At 47.5% G+C, this 8,011-nt stretch overlaps 1 pseudogene; it reads left to right on the top strand.

Moving 5' to 3' along the window:
- Window positions 1–4,879: 4,879 nt before the first annotated feature.
- Window positions 4,880–5,542, top strand: LOC142445063 (high mobility group protein B3 pseudogene; annotated as a pseudogene).
- The last annotated feature ends 2,469 nt before the right edge of the window (window positions 5,543–8,011 follow it).

Consider the following 8,011-nt stretch of genomic DNA (forward strand, 5'->3'; position numbering starts at 1 on the left):
CAAAATAAAGAAAACGCTGAGCCCTGATGGGGTAGTGGCTATGCACTGGGCTGCTAACTTCAAGGTCAGCAGTTTGAAACCACCAGCCTCTCTGAGGGACAAGGAGGAGGCTTTAGACAGTACTAGAGTTAGACAGTCTCAGAAACTCACAGGGGCAGGTCTACCCTGCCCTATAGGATCGCTATGAGTCAGCATCCACTCGATGGCAGTGAGTTTTGTTTTGTGGAGCCTTAGAGGAAGATGGGTGAGGAGGGGAGGCAAGGAGAGATTTCAGGGAAGGGGAGGAGAAAGAGGGTGGTGGTGATAAGAGATCAGAGCATGGGAAGAACACACTTCCAATGAGAAATTCATGTGGGAGTCTTCTGAATATTCGATGTTAAATATTAATGCGCTGACTTTCCCACACTGAAACTTGGTCCACTTTGTTCCATTCACATTCCAGCATGTGGTAAAAGTTGGATCCATTCATTATGTAGGATCATTAAAGAGCTCTAGTGGCAGAGGGGGTTACACACTGGGCTGCTAACTGCAAGGTCAGCAGTTCGAAACCACCAGTCACTCTATGGGGGAAAGATGAGGCTTTCTATTTCCATAAAGAGTTACAGTCTTGGAAACGCACAAGAGCAGGTGTACCTTGTCCTGTGGGTCACCATGAGTCAGAATCGACTGGATGGCAGTGGATGCGTACAGGATAATTAACGATGGCTCTGCTATAACGAGCAACATTAAACATCTCAGACGCTTTAGCTCCAACTTAAGAACAACCGGCCCTGCTCCATACTCACCTTCATGAAATGATCACTGAAGATAAGGGTGCTACCGCAAAGTGTGGTGAAGAAAGCAGATGGTGCCCGGTTACCAATCAGAAAATAAGCAGCCATCTAAACGAGGAGTCAACTAAGTCCACAAGGAAGAAGCACACCGGCTTGTGTGATCCAAAGATGACAAGTACACATTTTGAGTATGGTGAAAAGTATCAGGGCCAGAATTATGAACATCCCTTTTGTAGCAGGCTGTGCAGGTCAGTGGGACCCCACACCCATCTGCAGAGTATCACGTAAGACCGAGGCGCTGGCAGATAAGCTCTGGCTGAGGGCAAGAGTCCCAATCAGCCTTACTATCAGGCAGAGACCACTGCCATCCTGGTTATGCTGAATCGAACATGGTACTTTGCCAGTTGACCTCCCCAAAGACACGCTGTGCCATTGTTCTGGGTGCGAGCATCTCTTAGTTGTTCCATGACAGAAATTTCTTCCCTGGCTTTTTGAATGTTGATGGAGCAGTGGGGATGTCTTCTCCCTCTCACACATTGTTTCTATTTTGATCTTTACACTGAAATGATCCTATCCTTACCTCCTTAGTGCGATCTGGTTTCCATTGTTCTCTTTTGGGATTCCCTGCAGTGAAGCACAGGAGGAATGGATGTATAATGATGGCAAACCGATACAAGGTTGTGGTAGTTACATAATCTGATGCCAACTTGAGACTATTAAGAGTGAAGGGGTGGAGTGTAGCCTGTCCATCAGGTCACTGCTTGATGACCTTATCTGGAGGTTCTACAGAGATAAATAGCTCACTGGAGGCGGGACACACACTCTCTGCTTGTCTCCCTGCGAGACATTCCTGTTGACAAGCCACATGGGGCTACATGCTAATGAAGCCAGAACCTGGAGCTGGAGGAGCCACATGGAGCCCCATCCCAGTGCGCGAGACACTTCCACCACCACTGGATCCACAAGACTTTCCACCCACTGCACTGTGATCTTCCTGCATTCGGCCACATTGCATGTGTTGCATGAGTCTGAAGAGTAGTTCATAGACTGGTATAGGACACATGGGTTCATATTGGACTTACAGACTTGAACTAGATTAGGCTGGGACATTTTCTTAATATACAATTGCTCTTTTTTATAAAGCTCTTTCTTATACACGAGTGTCTATGAATTTGTTTCTCTAGTCCACCCAGACCAACACAAAGGTGAGATAGGGAATGCAGGGTGGAGCATAGGCAATAAGGAGGAAAGGGGATTTCAGGAATTGATATGAGGGCAGGAGCAGGGAGGGAACACTAGAACCGATCATGACTGCACAACTCATTTGGAAGTCTATTTAACCATGGGGCCCAGAGGAAATGCTCTAAGATAGATGGGGTAGTAATTGTACAATTGCCCTTGATATGACTGAACTACTCGATTTGTGATATGTAAATTGGGTGCCAATAAAACTAGTTGGGGAAACAAAGTCTCAGAGGCTAAAAATAATCCAGGCTTTTTTGTACCTATCACCATCTGATGGGGTCTCCTTGGCAGCCCCCTGTTGTGACTCGGGGAGCCAGGCCCTCTTCTTGTTCCAGCATGACACTCCCCTGTTACACATGTGATCACTAGGATCACCATGGAAAAGGGGAAAGGTCACACCGGGAGCTTTATAATCACTCACATCCTGGTGGCCAAGACTCACAGGGTCCCCATAGAGCTGTCAGGAAAGCTGGGAAACGTGTTCGCAAGGAGGTGTCCCTCTGATTCGGGAAAGAGCACATATCGCTGGTGTTGTCAAGGGAATTCTTTGTGTTCAGGATGTTTGCAGGAGAAACTAAAGAACAAGAAGGCCCAGGTGTACATTGAGGTCCACCGACGCGAACACAGGACGAAGAAATCAGCAGAAGCAGCAAATTAGGAACAGGGAGGACCAAGAGGAACCCTGGCTCTTAAGAGCTCTCGCTGGCGTTGGGAGGCTTTGATCCCCAAACGTGAGCTGTTTCTTTGAGAACGCCACATGGTTCTTCACCCATGCCCTTCGTGTCTCCGCTCAAATGTCACCTCCTAAGGAAAGCCTCCCCACGTCACTGTATTCAAACTGGCTCTCCAACCGTCACTCTGTACCCCACCGCCAGCTTGATTGTCTTTCACAGTAACTACTGCCAACGGAGATGACGCTATACAAGTTGTCCCTGATGTAGGACGTATTTGAGGTACAACAAACCACACTCAGGACCGTCCTTTGGGTGTCTGTTGGCTTGTACATCTTATCACGAGTAACACGTACTGAATACAATGTCTCAGGCCATCACTTGCTTTCTCTGGTTGGATGCAGAAGAGGACGTGGAACAGGGGATGTCATCGCTGGTGTCAGATGGGTCGTAGCTCAAAGCACAGAACACCAGAGAGATATTTGCTTGTGTTTCATTGACTAGGCCAAGACATCCAAGGCTGTGGATCATAACAAACTATGGATAGCCTTGGAGAGAATGGGAATTTCCGAACACTTCATTGTGCTCATTCAAAACTCGAGAGGCAGTTAGGTGACCAGGACAGGGAATACACCGCATGGTTTCCGATCAGGAAGGGGGTGTGTCAGGGGTGCATCCTCTCACCATGCTTGTTCAATCGGTATGCTGAGCAAATCTTCCGAGAAGCTGGGTTTCTTGAAGAAGAACGCCGCATTGGGAGTGGAGGAAGGATCATCAACAACTGGTGGGATGCAAATGACACCACCTGGCTTGCTGAAAAGTCAGGAGGAATTGAAGCACTTGCTGATGAAGATCGAGGAATGTAGCCTTCAGTCTGGATGACAGCTCAACCTAAGGAAGACCAAAATCCTCACCACAGGACCCATAGGTGACATGTCACGATAAGGGGAGAAAAGGCTGAAGGTGTCAAAGAGTTCGTCTTACTTGGATCCACAGTCAATGCTCGTGGATGCAGGAGGCAAAAGATCAAGATTTATTGCATTAGGTCAATCCGCTGCACGAGACCCTTTAGAGTACTGAAGAGTAACGATGCTACTTTGAGGACTAAGGTGCACCTGACCCAAGTCATGGTCTTCTCCATGGCATCATATGCATGTAAAAGTCGGACATGGAATAAAGAAGACCTTAGAAGAGAAGATGCATTTGAATTGTGGGACTGGAGACAAATATTGACAGTACCATGGACTTTCTTGTAAGAAGTACGGACAGAGTGCTCCTTAGAGGTAAGGATGGCACGACTTCGTCTTACAGACTTTGGACATACTGTCAGGAGAGACCAGTCCCTGGAGAAGGCCATCATGTTTGATCGAGGGGCAGTGGAAACCTAGGCAGGCTTTCAGCATAGATGGTCACAGAGGCTGCAGCACTGGGCTCAGGCACAGGAACAATTGAGGATGGAGCAAGAGCACGCAGGGTTTCCTTCTGCAGTGCGCAGGGTTGCTCTGGGTCAGAGCCAGCTCGATGGCACCTGACAATGCCAACACCACCATGCTGATGCCAACCACAAGGACGAAGAAAGACCAAGGTTATAAAGATACTGACGATAAAAGGCATAAATGAAAACAAACAGAAAAGTGGGCGTCCTGCTTATATCAGAGCAATTTACAATGACCTGCTTGACAAGGGGGGCTATCTATAGAGCTCCTCCCTCCTCTGCGAATCTCACTCTTCTCACAGGATATCATGTGTTTCTCTCCGGAGTGAGATGCGAGAGGAGAAACCATGTCTTTCTTCTATCTCAAGTTATCTAGAATAGTGCCTTGGGGGGGGGGGGACTGAATGAGTGGATGAATGAATGAATGGACTAATTAATTAATCTCTGGGCACCAACACCCTTCACAAAGTCATAACTCTTAATAATATTTATCGAAAGAACGAAGGAATGTGGAAGTATCCAGGTGGCCTGACAGACTCGGTGGCAGACATAGTGGGAGTCGTCCCTGTTTCTGGGAGATCACTCACCCCAACAATTTCTGTCCATCCCAATCCCATCTGACCCCATTCAACCCAACCCCAGAAACTCGGAAACTCAACCAAGCCTATCCAGCAATGGATAAGTGGATCAATAAAACGTGGTATGCCCAGGGAACGGAATCGTATTCAGCCATAAAAAAGGATGATGTACCTTAAAAACATTATGCTGAGTGAAATAATATGCAAAAGGTCAGCTCTGCCCAAAGCCTGAATGATACAGGTGGGATGGCGAAAGATGGCCCCATGGAGCCAAAGGGCCAGCTGTCTGCTCACACCTTCTCTGTGCAGACGTGCAGAGAGGAACACAAGAAGAAAAATCTGGAAGTCCCTGTCAATTTTGCCGAATTTTCCAAGAAGTGTTCTGAACGGTAGAAGGCCGTGTCTGGGAAGGAGAAAACCAGATTTGATGAGATGGCAAAGACGGACAAAGTGCGCTAGGCCCGGGAAATGAAGGATTATGGGCCACCTAAGGGCGGCAAGGACAACCCCAATGCTCCCAAACGACCCCTGTCAGGATTCTTCCTCTTCTGTTCGGAATTCCACCCCAAGGTCAGATCTACAAACCCTGGCATCTCCATGGGTGCCGTGGCCAAAAGGCTGGGTGAGATGTGGGATAAGTTGAGTGACAGTGAGAAGCAGCCTTACATCCACAAGGCGGCGAAGCTGACGGAGAATTTTAAAAGAAGCTACCAACTGTAAGGCTAAGGCAAAGTGTGACGGTGCGCAGGGTCCGCCCAAGTTACCCGGGAAAAAGTGGACAAGGAAGCTGAAGAAAATGATGATGAAGAAGATGAGGAGGAGGAGGCGGAAGATGAATAAAAACCAGTTTCTTTGGGGGGGAAAAAGACACAAAAGGTGAAATAGTGTATGGTTGCATTTACATGGAATCTCCAGCAAAGCAAATCCATGGAGACAGGCCGCAGGTGAGCCGTTGCCTGTGGCTAGGGTATGGTCCATTGGTGGCACCAGAGGTCTGCACTCAACTGCTAAGCTCCAAGTTGGCTGGAAGTTTGAAATCACCCAGCAGCACCGTGAGAGAAAGGCCTGGCGATTTGCTTCTGTGAAAATCACAGCCAAGAAAACTCAACCGAGCCGATCACACATGGGGTGGCATGAGCAGGAGCCCACTGGGAGGAGGAGATGGTGTGGCTGGAGTGCGTTTCTTGCTGTTGCGACGGCTCTGGTGTAGTGGGAGAGGAGAGCAGGGCGATGGATCGTGGCAGCTAATGGCTAGTGGGTTTAACCTGGGAGATGAGGAAAATGTTTTAATATGTATTTAGATCAGAAGGTGGATGCACAAGTACGTGGCTATAATTTTTTTTAATGTTGAATTGTATACTGTGACCGTGTGCATTGTAAGGTATATAAATTACATCTCCATATTGCTTTTAAAAACTCAACACGAAATTTACAGAGACAGTAGCAGGGGAGGTTGGGGGAGGTGGGGAGTAACAACGATGAGTCCAAGAACAAATGAAATGTTCTAAAATGGCTGTGGTGATAGCTGTAGAACTCCTCTTAGGGTGTGGGAGGCCTGATCAAGGGTAATTTAACCAAGAGGAATCACTGCAAGCCTGGTGGGTACTGAGCATGATAGTGGGACAGGAAGAAAGTCAAAGGAAATAGCTGGGAGGCAAAGGGCATTTATAGAGGTCTAGATAAAGACATGTACATATGTTTATATATTAGGATGGGGAAATAGATCTATGTGCATATATTTATAGGTTTAGTATTAAGGTAGTAGAAGGACATTGGGCCTCCACTCAAGTACTCCCTCAATGCAAGGATACTTTGTTCTATTAAACTGGCATTCTATGATGCTCACCTTCCCGACACAACCGCTGAAGACAAATGGGTGCATAAGCAAATGTGCTGAAGAAAGCTGATGGTGCCCAGCTATAAAAAGATATAACATCTGGGGTCTTAAAGGCTTGAAGGTAAACAAGTGGCCATCTAGTTCAGAAGCAACAAAGCCCACATGGAAGAAGCACACCAGCCTGTGTGATCGCGAGGTGTCAAAGGGATCAGGTATCAGGCATCATCAGAACAAATAATCTTACCATAGTAAATGAGGGGGGTAAGTGCGGAGTGGAGACCCAAAGCCCATTTGTAGGCCACTAGACAGCCCCTTACAGAAGGGCCTCAGGGAGGAGATGAGCCAGTCAGGGTACAATGTAGCAATGATGAAAAATACAACTTTCCTCTAGTTCCTAAATGCTTTCCCCCACCCACCTCACTATCATGATCCCAATTCTACCTCGCCAGTCTGACTAGACCAGAGGATGTACATTGGTACAGATAGGAACTGGAAACACAGGGAATCTAGGGCGGATGATCCCTTCATAACCAGTGGTGTGAGAGGTGATACTGGGAGAGTAGAGGGAGGGTGGGTTGGAAGGGGGGACCTGATTACAAGGATTTGCATGTGACCTCCTCCCTGGGGAATGGACAAGAGAAAAGTGGGTGAAGGGAGACATCGGGCAGGGAAAGATATGACAAAATAATAATTTTTAAATTATCAAGGGTTCATGAGGGAGGGGGGATCGGGGAGGGAGGGGGGGAAATGAGGACCTGATGCCAGGGGCTTAAGTGGAGAGCAACTGTTTTGAGAATGATGAGGGCAATGAATGTACAAATGTGCTTTACACAATTGATGTAAGTATGGATTGTGATAAGAGTTGTATGAGCCCCTAATAAAAATAAAGAATTCCTCTTACTATGATGGAACTATGGAATTGTATGGTCTGTGAATTATATGCCCATAAAACTGTTAACAAACAAGAGCCAATAAACCTCAACTCCAGATTCAATCTCCAACCAAGTCACCCCACCCTCAGCCCTCATCACAACCCATCACATCTTGACTCAACAAGCTGCCAGCCCCTCCCTTCTCACAGGCCCCCACCCTCCACTTACCTCTGTCTGGCTCATCCCACTTCTCAACCAACCCTCCTGCAAGTCAACCCAACATCCAAGTCCATCCAAACCCTTCCTGCAACCCACCCACCCACCAGACAACTCCACTGATCGTGTCACGAACACGCTTCACTTGCCCCCAAACAATTTCAAACCAACTCGCCTCCAACTCATTTTCAACTCACCAAACCTCCAACTTACCCTCACGCCCTAACTCAGTCCATTCACTCTCTTCTCAAGTCACCCTTTGACTTCCCATCGAGACCCTTGACCCTATCTGTAATAATCCCCCTAACACCCAAACCATGTCCTACTTCATCTCTCCATCTTCTTAACCCAGTCAATCCCCCAAACAGCCAAGCCATGTCCTAC

This window comes from Tenrec ecaudatus, chromosome 1 (genome assembly GCF_050624435.1).
Source record: "Tenrec ecaudatus isolate mTenEca1 chromosome 1, mTenEca1.hap1, whole genome shotgun sequence".
Taxonomy (NCBI): Eukaryota; Metazoa; Chordata; class Mammalia; order Afrosoricida; family Tenrecidae; genus Tenrec; species Tenrec ecaudatus.